Source organism: Lissotriton helveticus, chromosome 6 (assembly GCF_964261635.1).
Source record: "Lissotriton helveticus chromosome 6, aLisHel1.1, whole genome shotgun sequence".
NCBI classification, from domain to species: domain Eukaryota; kingdom Metazoa; phylum Chordata; class Amphibia; order Caudata; family Salamandridae; genus Lissotriton; species Lissotriton helveticus.
In genome coordinates this window covers 1926698941-1926713621 of record NC_136067.1, presented here as the reverse complement: position 1 = coordinate 1926713621, position 14681 = coordinate 1926698941, and positions in this window count along the sequence as shown.

The following is a 14681-nucleotide window of genomic DNA, read 5'->3' as shown; positions in this document are numbered from 1 at the left end:
AGGCCGCGGAGAGATCAAGCAGGACAAGAGCCTGCGGAGAGCCACAGTCGACCTTGTCACGAAGAGTGTCTAAAACTGTGAGAATCACTGCCTTGGTGGAGTGAGCCAGGCGAAACCCTGCCTGGTTGGAATCAAGGAATTCAGATTCTTCTAAGAATTCAGTGAGGCAGCTCATGACATAGGTTTCCAGAACCTTAGCAAGGTAGGGAAGAAGAAAAATGGGGTGATAATTTGTTCGCAATTGAGGATCAGCCCCCGGCTTCTTCAAGAGGGGAATTACATTGGCCTCCTTGAAGGTAGCGGGGACAGTGCCCTGGGATAATGACTGATTCAGAAGGTGAAGAGCAGGACTGGGAAGGGTAGTGAACATTTCTTTCAGCATGCTAGGGGGACAGCAGTCAGTGGGAGAGCCTGTCTTGACCTTGGAAAGCAAGTCCACAAAAGCAGGTATTGGTATATTTATTATTATTGTTATACACATTATTATTATTATAATATTCATTATTATTATTGTTATTATTATTATACGAATTATTCATGTTATTATTATTCATGTTATTATTATTATTATTGTAGTTATAAATTATTATTATTATTGTTGTTGTTATAGTGTTTTTAATATTTTGCATTATTATTATTATTTTGTTATTGTTATCATGAATAACAATAATAGTAATTTTAATAATAATATTAATAATAATACAGTTGAAATACTTGTGTATGTTTATTTCTGTATGGTTTTGTTAAGTTGGCAAAATACACAAATTAATTATTAATATTTAAATTAATAAATTCTCTAATCAATTAAAAAACAATAATTATAATTGATTATCTTTATTATCAGACATTGTCTCTTTAAGGAAATGATGGAATCTGGTGCAGGGCACTGCTGGCACACTGTATGAGACCAGTAGAGAAACGCAGATGCTGTCGGCCTCCGAAACTCTGGTGGGCATGGACCGGGGGAGCAGTGCGTGTTGACCTCCATCCCGTTGGTGTGTTATATGCAGGGCCACTGGAATTATTCAATTGTGCATCTGCTGTGTTTTTCACACAATTATAAATGTGCCCCATTTGCCACATAATCCATCATGTGTTGCATAATCTGCAGATTAACAAAAAATGTTGTTTCTAGCTTGAACGGTTCAAAAGTTACTAAAAACGCAGCAGCATGTGTGACCGCGCAATGGAAGGCCTGTTGCAAAGGTTGACTGGTCAGCTTTCTGTTGCTCGTTGCTATATTTGGGTATTAAAATGGTACTAATGAGGTGCAACCAATGCCCAGACAGTGTTAACAAGTGTAAAAAGTACAAAACAATGAAGTAATACTATTAAAAAATGTGCCTCATCACACCGCATAATATGCCTTCTCTTGCCTCATAATTTACTTAACCCGGCTGCATAATTTGTCCCTCTCCAGCCACCTAATTCCAGTGGCCCTGGTTATAAGCAGTAACACTGACTGTGTGGCTTGGTGCCCAGTCAATATGGTGCGTTATGTTATAGGCATTGTGCACTGGCATGGCATTGCAGTGCTTTTGTCAGTCTAGCAGTGAGTCTCAAATAATTCTGAGGTTTCAACTGCAGACTGGAGTCTGATTATTAGCTCCCACAGGTAAAGCATGCATGGGTTTCAGCAGGCCAATGTTCTTGGTGCAGAGTTGGGAGTAGAGGCTCATCTCTCTGAGAACTCCTTTGTTTTGGGAGTGCAGTGGTCACCATCTGATGGCAGCCAGAGACCTCATCCGCTTCACACAAGTAGCAATTGAGTGTTGGAGTCAGCGTCTCCTTTTCAGACTTGTTCTCAACCTCCAGTTGGTGGCTGACATCCCTGGCCAGCCTGACTAGCACTTTGCATTAGCTGGTTGAGATGCTGTGTTTGGGGGCCTAGAAATGGGGCAGAAGAATAGGTAACTGAACAACATAATGAGAAGGAAACATTACCTTCACCTTCTATCAGGTATTCCAGTGTTGACTGTTCTCTGGAAGGGTGGGGCCTAGATTTTGATCTAACCCAGCGGTTCCCTTACTGCAGGTCAGGTCTCACTGGTTGGTCGCGAGCTGTTTTTTGATGGGTCACGAAAGTCCTGGTATATATGTAAGTAACATTTAAAATGATTAGTCCTGGTTGTGCTCCAGTGCAAAGATGCTGAACAATGTTACTAAGTCCAGTTTTAAAACAAACTCTTGCAAGTATTCCCTAGCAAGACTCCGGGTGAGCCTTCCAGTATTTGTTGCAGGTGTGTTTTTACTTCACAAAGCCATTTCAGCAGAGAATGTGTTCACAAAACAGAATCATACACAACCATACCACTTGTGTATGAGTTTCACACATCAGTTGAGAAATATAGATGTGTCCTAACGACCAGAACTGCTGAGTTTGGATCTAGGGAGCCGGCTTCAAATCCTGGTGTTGGCCCAATAACTTTTGAGTCCAGGCAAATCACTTAATCTCCTGTGCTTATAATAAAACGAATCGGAGCTTGTGTAATGCAACCTGGTGTTCATGTGAAGCGCTCCAATACTCTTGGGCAATGTTCATGTTAATCAAAACTGCAATATATATATATGTACATTGTAATTGTATTTATGTAGCGGTTACTACCCCTGACAAGGCACTGAAGCTTTTTTCATATGTGTGTGTGTGTATGTTTATATATATACATATATATATATTTATATATATATGTATATATTTTTTTGCAGCAAATGCGCACCTGCGCTTTTCAACAGGCACACGCAGCGCTCCTTAGCTATCCAGCCTGTATGCCTCTCACGCCTCGCAGCTCACCTTTTCTCCTCATTTGTACACATGTGCCCGACGCGTTTCGAGGCTGGCCGCCTCTTCTTCATGGGGCATAGTTCAAAAAGACAGGCAAGGCTCTCATGCTCATTTGGCACCAGCTTTATTTCACTAGTGAGGGAACGCCCTGAGTGGGCGTGGCTACATTGTCTTGTCACCATCAAGAGTGATGGTTGTTGTAGTCCTGAATGAGAGTCCATATAAAATACCTTAGTTCGGTGGCCTGAAGTGTTGAAAAAATTATTAGCCAGTGTTTGTAAACCCTTAAGTAGGGGGAGAGCTGGCGAACTGCCAGGCAATTGTTGTCCATGAAAACGCTACACCAGGAACCTTGCTTCGTGCGAGGAACGGCCTCTCCGCGCTGTGTGTCAGTAGGAAACTGCAGCCGGTGATAGTGCTCTGTTGCACGGCCAGGGGCAGCCGTGAGGAATTTTTTTGCAGCAAATGCGCACCTGCGCTTTTCAACAGGCACACGCAGCGCTCCTTAGCTGTACAGCCTGTATGCCTCTCACGCCTCGCCATGTATATATATATATTCTCCTCGTACTCCACCAATAAGTTAATCTTGGCACTCCAGCGTGCTGATAATGTGCATTTTATAAAAGCATATGTGTAATGTATATTTTGACGCGTTTTGGCTGCAATACAGCCTTTGTTAATTCAGTTTATCACAGTGCTGAAGTGCAGAGCGCAACTTATTGGAGGAGTACAGGAGATTGAAGATCTTAGGAGCGGAGACGCAATTGACGGCACCATGTTATAATCTACTTGTTAGTTAATACATCCTCCCTATTGTTGTTCTCTGCCTTGCTGCTCAGCCAATGGTCATGTCATTGGAATGTTCAGAGTGTTTGTGCTTGAGGAAGAATCAGTTAGAATAGATGGGCTGAGCAGCAAGAAGGCTGCTCCTAGTAGGGCATGTTATGGATCTTACCATCATCCTGTAACCTGTGACTGAAGAAGTAACCTGATGAATACATCCATAACCTTTACTTACAAGACCTGTCTACATATCATCCTTCATTTTAACACTGGTGACGAGCGGAAAAGACCCATGCATGAAGAAAAGTTTAATACAAGGCCACAAAAGATTTGAAGTGTCACTGGAAACAAAGAACAATTTAAGAAGAAGACATGAGGATAAAGAAATTGAAGACTTGAGATATGAACCTGTATGGAGGAATCGTGCCTGGCAGCCCCACCAGTGTCTATTGGAAAAGACAGCCTACAGCCAGCTCAGTGTACAGCACAAGCAGTAAGCTGTTTTAATCATCCAGACTTAAAAAAAGAACCTGTGTACCTGGAAGCACCGGTTCCTGTGGTATCGGCAATAAATGGACTAGTGTTGGCGAAGAAAGGGTTGGTGTGTGTCCAGAAAAGAGGCAGTAGCGCAATAAGTGCTTGGGTCTGGGTATTATCTGGGTAACTGTCTTCTGTCCAGCGTGCTGCCTGTTTTCCTGTTGGATTTAAGCCCACAACTTCTGCTGGAAGTATCAGCATGTTACAGCAACTTCTGTTTGAGGAGTTCAAGATTAGGAGCTCCTCGTTCGTGCCTTCTGGGACTTTGGCATCTCTGGAGCTCTTGCCATGAGTACTTCAGCTCTTTCACACGTGTGATGAAGCAATTTTGGTTATTTAAGTGCCACTTCTCAGTGCTTTCACAGAGTCACTTTTTCATGCTTGAGTGAGGAGCGAATTATGGGAGGTTAAGGATGTCTGAGAGGTCCAGTTTCACAGCTCGAGTGAGGTTTAAGCTGCACCAAGAGGCAGTAGCTGCACGACACGGAGGATGAGTCCCTTCGCTCCATGTGTGAGGAGAACCTCGGGCACTGTGTGAAGTACTGCTTTAGAGCTACCACTTTATTTATTTTTTATTTTGGGGGTGTGTCAACTCTATTTACTGCATTTTGCCATTGGTGTCAGAGCAACTACAGTGTCAGTTTGTGGCATACCTGCATCATTGTCTCCTTAGTTACTGTAGGAGTTCTATGTAACATCACTTGATATGTGTTCCATGTTACATCACTGGTGTTATGTATTCCAGAATAGTGGGAGAGTCAGTTATCTTTTGGACCTGGTTGCAGGAATACCTATTCCTTGTACCTGCTTGGAATAAACATCTTATGAACCAAGATACCTGGATCAGTCTTTATTACAATAGCGACAGGACGGGATATTCCTTAAGAACATCGAACCCAGACTGCTCCAGATCATCGTATCTTGTAGCAAGTATTTGTTTTTTTTGTCTTTTCAACAAACTTGCTGGTGAACCTATTGAGCAGTATATTTTCAAACAGAGCGTACTGCTCATTTTGGTAAGCATAACGTATCAGACCTTATAATTGGTCTCTGGAGAAAATTTGGGGCAGCTAAAGTCCTTTGTGGTGAATAACGTTCGCATGAAGAATAACGTTCGCATTAAGGCTGCAAATTTCGGCTATCTATGCATGGTGGATACTCTTCTTGGACTGTGTGAGTAATTTCGACGTATTTTTTAACCGTAGATTATCGGCATTGATTTTTTGGTATTAAAAGACTCACCGGCTGTTGCGGAAGCGTCATTTGACTTGGGGGAACGTTCGAGTGCGCGCTGTCCATGTTCTGGCTCGCATTCTTGTACTTTTCTGTGGAGCGTTTCCAGTTTCGATGCTCTGCGTGTGCGCAATGACGTAATCGCGCTACGTGGCGGCCATTTTGAGCGCCCTTGACAACCTCTGGCAAATACTTCAACTTTAACTCTGTACTTGCCGGTTTGACAGCGCTTGTACTGAAACGCTCCAATTCTAACACTGAACTTGCCAGCTTGACATCACTTGTGCCGATAATCTTCCTGCGGAAACATCAATCAGCCTATTGGATTGGGACTACAGCTGGCTTTGCGGGTAACTTTTTTTATTGTGTTTACAAGCACAGTATAAAGGCAATCGTTCCATAAATATGGCACCGCAATCCACAGGATTAGTGGCGCCTGTACCTTTTCTTCCCTGACCTGGTGAGCCTTCCTTTAAATGGATTGACTGGAAGGAATATTTTTTTAATTATGTAGGAGCATTAGAAGAGGAAAATGATGACGTTTTTACTCCTTCTAGGAAGAAAAAGATGCTATTACATAATTTAGGTCCAGAAGGTATAAGGATATATTTACTGATGGAAAAGAAAACAAGCTCAGATGACAATCCCAATATATTTCTGGACACTCTTGCTGATTTGGATAGGTATTATCAACCTACTGTTTGTGTAGGAATAAGTCGTTACGAATTCTTCCAGAGGAAACAAAAGAAATCAGAATCTGTTGAAGATTATGTATCCTTGTTAAAGAAGCTATCTATTAACTGTCAATTTGAGAATCTTCACGACAGTTTTATCAGGGATCAACTTGTAATGCACTGTAGCAATTCGTCTATTCAGGAGAAATTATGGGTGTGTGGGGATTCACCTTTGAATGAGATAATTGGAGTGGAGAAGTGTGGCTCAATGGTTAGAGCGGCAGACCCTGATGCAGAGGTCTAGCCCGGGACCAGGGTTCAATTCCCCGCCTCGGCGGGTCTTGAGCTAAAAAAAATTCCACGGACCTGATAATTCTCGCCTCGGTGCCTATTCCAATCATGGAGTCCCACTCTGCAACTCTGGGCAATAGCTTGCATAATCTCCACAACGGCCCCCACAACGCTAAGGATGCCTGGCCTCCACCTTGGGGGTGCCCAGGAGTGGACACCTCACAGGGAAAGCCAGGATGGGTTCCACAGCGGTATTCGTACAAGCGCCTTGAGACCCTTGCGGGTGAGTAGTGCGCTATACAAGTATCAATTTACATTTTACATTGCTATCATCAAAAAAGCTGAAATGTCCAAGAGATGTGCGCAGGTTGCCCTAAAAAAAGATGACAATAACAGTGTGGTTGCTAACGTCCAAGTAAAGAAGAAATCTGATAGTAAAAAGTACAATTTCCGTAGTAACAAAAAGGATAGTTATAAAGTTAAGAATTTCACAGATAATAAGAATGTGTGTTATAGATGTGGTTATTCTGGTCACAATGCTTTTGAGAAAGGGTGTCCTGCTATTAATTCAAAATGTACATATTGTGGTGTTCTTGGACATTATTCAAAAGTTTGTAGAAGACGTGTTAACCAAAACCAAAAGAAACACGTAAGTTATGTCAATGAGAAAGAGGATGTTGACAGTAACAATGAATTAAGTTCTGATGATGAAATACTGTGCATTTTGGATTTTGATGTTGTCTTGAATGTTGGTATGTCTAAAAAAAGAAACCTGTGTGCGATATTAACACAGGTGGAGTTGTTATTCAAATAGTTGCAGACTCGGGTTCTCCCTATACTATTGTTTAGAAGGCTGTTTGCGAGAAAGAGTTTGCACAGGTCATCAATAAAGACTTAAAACCCTCGGATATTCATCCGGTGACGTACACTGGAGAGAGAATTCCCATGGTAGGGTATGTCGAAGAACTTTTTAAATTCAAGGACAGGTGTACTATGGGAAAACTTTATGTTGCTGAGAAGGGTCCATCTGTCCTGGGATGGATGGATCAGGGCGAACTGGGGATTATTTTGAATCCAAAAGCGAATTAGCAAGTCATGCTCATTGATGACATGAATAAGGAGTTTATTGAAGATTTAACTAAAGAATTTCCTAGGGTATTTACTGGTGATGTTGGGAAACTTAAAGGGTTTTCCCACAAGATTATCCTAAAAAAAAGACAACAAACCAGTGTGTCATAAAGCAAGAAACATACCTTTGAGTATTAGAAATGATGTATTAAAGGAATTGGACATTCTTGAAAAAAAGGGGATTATTGAACCAGTGGAAAGTGCCGAATGGTTGGCTCCATTGGTTATTGCGCGGAAACCTGACAATCGTCTTCGTTTGTGCATAGATTTAAGAGACCTGAATAAAAACATCGTTATAGATAAATTTCCCCTCCCAAAAATTGATGAATTACTCACTCAAACTAAGGGAGTGAAGTGGTTCTCGACTTTGGATCTGACGTCCGCTTACCATCAGGTGGTATTACACGAGAGTAGCAGAAGTTTGACGGCCTTTATTACACCTTTTGGGTGTTACAGATTTGTAAGGATGCCTTCCGGTCTCGCTTCTGCTGCTGCTGTGCTTCAACGGTTAATGCACAGGTTATTTAAGGGAATTGATGGTATTACCTATTTTCAGGATGACATATTAATAATGGGACATGACCTGAAAGAGCATGATGATAGATTGAAATTAGTTCTGGAAAAATTAATGGAGAAAGGGTTGACTGCTGAATTGAAAAAATTTAAATTCAGAATGAACTCTTTAACTTATTTGGGACATCAAGTTAGCAACAAGGATATTTCTCCCCAAAAAGTTTTGATGGAGGCTATTGAGAGAGCACCTGCTCCTACTTCAAAGGATGATGTGAGATCCTTTTAGGGGTTGACCGAGTTTTACACAAAGTTCATTAAGAATTTTGCTACTAAAACTTTCAACCTAAGGCAACTTTTGAAAGTCAAGAATGAATTTAGGTGGAGTGTTGAATTAAAACAAGATTTTCAAAATATAAAGGCTGATCTTGCCAACGCTTTTCCCCTGCAAGCCTTTGACAATTTAGCTCCTAGCATTATAACAACTGAGGCAAGTGACAGAGGGTTGGGGGCTGTACTTTCACAAATCAATGAATTGGGTAGAGAAGTCACTATAGCTTTTGCATCACGCTCGTTATCTCCATCGGAGGTCAAATACTCTGTCATTAAAAAGGAAATGCTAGCCACGGTGTGGGCTATGACAAAATTCAGGCAATTTGTTTGGGGAACTAAATTTCTTCTACGCACCGATCTTAAGCCATTATTAAAGGTCTTGACTTCTGAGGGGATTATTAAAGCTACTCCGCGTATAGCGAAAATGAGTTTAAAGTTACTTGATTTCAATTATGAAGTTGAGTATCTGCCTGGAAAGAGCAATCAGGTATCTGATTATTTAAGTAGATCTCCCATTCAACAAGATTTGGGGTCTTGTGAGGATGAAGGTAGTTTCAGTGTGGCTGTAGTCCTTGATGGAACAGAGTCCATATCTAAATTAGAGTGGGACAACGGGCTGCTTCAGGACGAAGTTTTATCCAAAGCTAAAAGTTTTGTTACAAAAGGATGGCCCAATAAAAATGATTTGTGTGGGGACTTAAAAGCTATGTGGGAAATACAAGATGAACTGTCTATCGATGATGATGGTTATATATGCAGATGCGAGAGAGTTGTTGTCCCGCTGGTTTTAAGGAATAAGATTTTGAAAATTAATCATGAGGGTCATTTGGGTATATCCAAATTAAAATCGAGAATCAAGTTACTTTATTGGTGGCCTGGTATAGACAAGGACACAGAGAATTTTGTTAGAAATTGTACCATTTGCTGTGACTCAGACAAATCTCTGAAGGCTTTAAGACCCACCCTTGGTTTCAGATCACTTCCTGATAATCCATGGGAACATTTGTGCATTGACTGGTTGGGTCCCATTGAGGATAATGAGGGGAATAATAAGCATATTTTGGTTGTTATGGATGTTTTCTCGAAATGGCCTGAAGTAGATGTTACGGAAAATTTTGATGCTAAGCACATTATAAATTTTCTTCAAAGTTTGTTTATCAGAGAGGGTATTCCGAAGGAAATCCTGAGTGACAATGGTCCTCAATTTACTTCTGTAAAATATATGAATTTTCTTGAAAGGAATGGTATTTGAAAAAAGTACACTCCCATATATAATCCTGCTGGTAATGGTTGTGTTGAGAGATTTAACAGGGTTGTAATGGGTAGTATCAGGCTGCGGTGAACGCCGGTAAGGATTGGGAAAAGGAGCTTTTAGCCACCTTATGGGCATTTAGAATGACACCTACTGGAACTGGATATAGCCCTTTTAGAATTTTAAGGGGTAGGGAGCCTTTTTGCAAAGATAATGTAGCGTGGAGCTTTAAGAAAATCCATAGCAAATGATCTCCAGCCCTTGTGAGAGCTAATATGAGGAAAATGCATGATTCTGGGAAAACTCAGTTTGACAAAATGCACAGTGCTAATGACTTCACTTTAAAAACAGGAGATGTAGTTAAGATGAGATTGCCTAATAAAGTTAAAAAGGGATTGAGTAAATATTCGTCCCCGAAGGGTTTCTCCAATTTGCTACAATCACCGGTATCAACATAAAGAGAAGCCTTGTGATTTTAGGATTTCAGTGAATGGATGCCACAAGGCAGACGACTTTGAAAAATGTTCCAGCTCCAGATTCCAGTGTGGATCATTGTCTGTCATTTTTATAGGCTAGTCAATATCTTAGGGGAAACAGTTGGAACAACGCGGGCAGAGCAACGCGTGTTCTGAATACGCAAGCGCTGCCACGCTTGCCTTTACCACGCATATGCCTTAACTAGGCATATGCGTGGTTAAGGCATTGCGCGGGCTAGCTGGCGGAAGCAGGAAGCAGACAAGCAGCAGGAAGGATCGGGAGAGGACGCGACGTGGTGAGGTAACTGGGCTGGGGCCAGTTTTGGGGGTGAGGGGGGTATTTTGTATGGTGGGGGATTTGGGGTCGTTTTCAGGGCTGGGGGGTTTATGGTAGTTTTCAGAGCCGGGGGTTCGAGTTTTTTTTTCCAGGACTGGGGGTTTAGGGTAGTTTTCAGGGATGGGGGTTTGACGTAGTTTTCTCGGCTGTGGGGTTCGGGATAGTTTCCAGAGATGGGGTTAGTTTCAGGGCTGGGGGAGTGGGTTGTTTTTTAGGAGGGAGAGTCTAGTTTTAGGTGTCAGGGCAGGGGCTTGGGGGCCGTTTTAGGGCTCAGGGTGGGGGCAGAGATCGTAAAACCTTTTAGGGCTTATGGGGGCAGGGTAGTTTTTAGGGCTTGGGGGGATTGGGGTAGTTTTTAGGAATTAGGGGAGGGTGGGATAGTTTTGAGGGCTTAGGGGCAAGTCAGGGTAGTTTTTAGGGCTGGGGGTGCAGGGTAGTTTTTAGGACTGGAGGCAGGAACGTTTTTAGGGCTTGGGTTGAGGGTGTTGGTTTTCAGGAGGGAGGAGGGTATTTTTAGGACTCAGGGTGGGGGCAGGTGTTGGGATGTTGAGAGTTACCTGTCAAGACTTAACCAGGGATATGTGTTTACGATACCTGCCTTAATAATGCATAATTATTTGTAAAGGCATGCATGGTTAAGGTATATTCGTGGTTACGTTACACAACCATATCTTAGCCACAGTCTGATATCATACAGCGTGGTAAATGAACGTCGTGAAATTTATATAACCCAATCAAAGATGTTCTTTATATTGATACTGCGTTGTCCATACTCAAATTGAGGTGCATATTTACAACAAAGTGGTGGAGCGTGGTGTTAGCCTCCTTGGCTTAATGCCGCACTCCCCACTGCAGAAACACAGGGCTGCACCATATTTACAACAATATGGTGCAGCCCTGTGTTTTCCCCTGCACTGGTGCTAAACTTAGCAGCCTAGTACCAACGCGTTGAGGGGAAGATTGCTCATGTGCAGGATGGTCTCCCTTCCTGCACATAAACAATCTTTAAATGGCGTTTTGTAACTTTTATTTGTGCTGCTTAATGCAGCACACATGGAAACAGCAAAAATGAGGAGAAAGAAAGCCTTTCTCCTCATTTCGCCTGTTTAAGACCAGGTTTTCCCTGTATATAATAAGAGGATGTGGGGGGGGGCTTTTTCCACTCTTATAGGAGTGGGAGGTCCAGCATAAATGGGGGGCCCCAGTTGAAATTTTCTAAAGTAGAATTATGCTGTTCCTCTAGAGTCAGAGTTTGCAGAGTCAGGCAAGACTGAAACCCACCGTGCCCAAAAGGGGGTCAGTGTTGGGAATCCATATGTTGGATTGTAATGCCCTCACACACCCTTGCAGGTGTCATGCTTCATCATCTGGGCTACTCCTCGTTGGGTAGGCGGTGCAATACCCAACGGGCTCCCTATGGTAGGGACACTTTACCGGAGATCTTTTATCCAACAGCCGTATGGTGAAGTGCGGATGTGGGGCCAGAACAGTGTAGATGTAGTGAGGTGATTTAAAATAGGGTTGGGAGTACCTGGAAGGACAGACTTTTATTCAGCTTAGGGTCTACTTAGGGTCTCCTACCCTAAGTAAAAACAAAAAACAAGGCACTCGCCCGAGTATAATGTCTCGCGTAGTGGTGTCTTTGTTAGAAAGTGTGGGTCAACATGTTTCTCGCTTATGGTTAAATATCCTAGCGATTCTTCAGGATCTAAACGATTGAACTATCTACACTTAGAGTTAGTGGTCTATCTTGTTATGCATGGTAATAGTGTCTATTACTTAATGTACCTGTTATAACCTGGATCTACCTGTTGTGGGAGACAAAAAATGTATAGGCATCATTCAGGCTGAAGTTATACAATACAAACATAGACACGGTCTTACGTTGACTCTGACTTCTGTTTTTAACATGTGAGGTGAATGCAATTGCGTTTGAGGACATCTAAAAACAACAGATTTAAAAGCAAGTGGTGAGTCTTCACAGTGAACTATTGTGACTTAATGTCCCTGTGGAAAACAATGATGTAGCAGAAATACATTGGTCTTGACTCGCCCAATTCAGTATAGTCCCCAGGCTTCAACAGTACCCGGTGGATCACGCATAAGGCATTGCTCCTTTGTGTGTTGGACTAAACAGGAAGAAACACAAACAATATAGCATTAAATTCAGCAACTGCTGAATTTAATGCTGATGTAAACCGCGACCCGTGAGAACGTCTTAAAAACAACTTTATAACGCTGCTCTACTAAAGTGCTCACCGAGATTTGGCCAACTGATGTGGTCCGTTTCTCCTAAACTTAAGTTCTGATATCAACATTGTGCCCAACTGTTACTTCAAATGTATAATTAAGTTTGATATCCTGGGGATTCTTTTTGAGTGTGTTACCTTAGTACGACTCACAACTCAGTTTAATCTCTACATGAACAAAATCCCTTGTAGTATACTTTTAGAAAGTTGGCATTTTGTTGCCCTAGCCAATTGGTGCTTGCAGCCTGTCTCTGGGTAAAATGACTGGGTGTGACTGACCGTTGGGATTTGTGTATTCCTTCTAGACAGCCATACACTATGGGGAGCTTAGATGTGACTGAATGGGCCATTTCTGACAGGACGGCAGGGAGGAGCTGGAATGGGCCGGACTAGGCGTAGCGGGCATCAGGCATTTCTACAGGATGCTGGGAGAATGGGGGCTGGTTTTGCAGTGGTGAGGGCCAGTTTTGTTGGGGCTGGTTTTGCAGTGGTGCTGCAATATCGACTCCCCCCCAGTAGCAAAAGGAGCGGGCAATAATTTCCAGCCTCCCTGGGTCAGGCAGTGCTTCCCTAGGGGCTGGTCTGAGAAAATTGCCTGGGCTGGTTGGGTCCCCAGACCAGCCCTGGAGCAGGACCCAGCCCCACCTACACTTGAATAGGCTATGTCTTGTATAAATACAAGGGGCTGCATACCCCCTCTGGTAAGTCTGGAGTCAGGGCCAGGAAGGCAGAGAACCTGTGCACTTCAAAGGCATGCCTCCAGAAGCTTCTCTCCACTTCAGATGCACAACTAGGTATAAATACTGGACCTGAGACACCACCACTTCAGTACACTTCTGGACCCGTGGATATTATGCCAGGAAGGACTGCTGTGCTGCTGAAAGGACTGCCACTCTGCTGGACTGCTGCTCTGAAGGAACTGATATCCTGCTGTGCTGCCCTGCTGCCCTCTTGCCTGGATGAGAAAGATTGGACCTGCATCTCTTGAACCCAGAAACCAGAGTGACTCCCAAGGGCTAGTTGAATGCCCCTTCCTCTGGACTCTGCCATCTGTGAGTCTGTCCAATTAAGAGGTGCCAACCCAGTCCTGGGCCTTTAGAAGTGTGCTTAAGGTGCTCTGCCAGCTTCTTTGAATACAGCTGAACTGACGTATTTTCTATACTGCACGATGCAAACCCGAGCAGGACCAACGCATCACCGCTGCATCAGCGCAAAGACATGCATCGCTGCCACAGTCCATCGGAACCACAACTGCACAGTCCATCCTCAGCACATGCCTTGGCTTCCCTCTTCGATGCCAGGCTCGATGATGAAACCGGACTCTGCATCACAGATCTTCGGAAACGAAGCATCGCTTCGCATGCATGCCGCATCCTCAATGCTAGACTTCGCATTGCAAGCCCCATTGCTGGGTTCCTCGATGATGATGCAGACCCTCGCATCGTAGCCTTTATACATATCAGAACCAATGCATCGCTTCAGCTGCGTGACGCGTCTTCGACAGAGATCCTCACGACTCTCCGCAAGCCAGGATTTAAGGTACTTTGTTCATCGGGCCTATGGGAGTCCCTGTAGCTAGCCTTCGTTTCATCACAATGGCCTGAGCTTGTGACTTTATCCCGGTCCAGGGCATCCAGATATCTACAATTAGTGCTTTGTGATCCCATTTTCTCAAAAATCTTTAAAAAGTCATAACTCCAGTTGTACTGCTTGGATTTTTGTCGTTTAGTCTTTTTTTGGTGGAAAAAAGTTCTATTGTTCTAATCGGTGTGGGGTTCTGTTTGTGTGGTGGTTTCACTTTATTACTGTTGAAGTCTTGCACAAATAACTTATACATTGCTTTTAAGTTAAGCCTGACTGCTCTGTGCCAAGCTACCAGAGGGTTGAGCACAGGTTAATTTAGGGTTGGCTTGTGCCCCACCCTGACAAGGATTGAGGTTGCTGCATGTCCAGGGCTCACACCCTCAGTCAACCACCTGCCCAATTTCCACAGCGAGCTACTACGTCGAAGCACTGCACAACAGGGGACGAGACTCCTCTTGCCGCTCTCTTTCTCTTTGTCCCATTACTCTTGGGTGCCTTCTTCCTGGCTATGT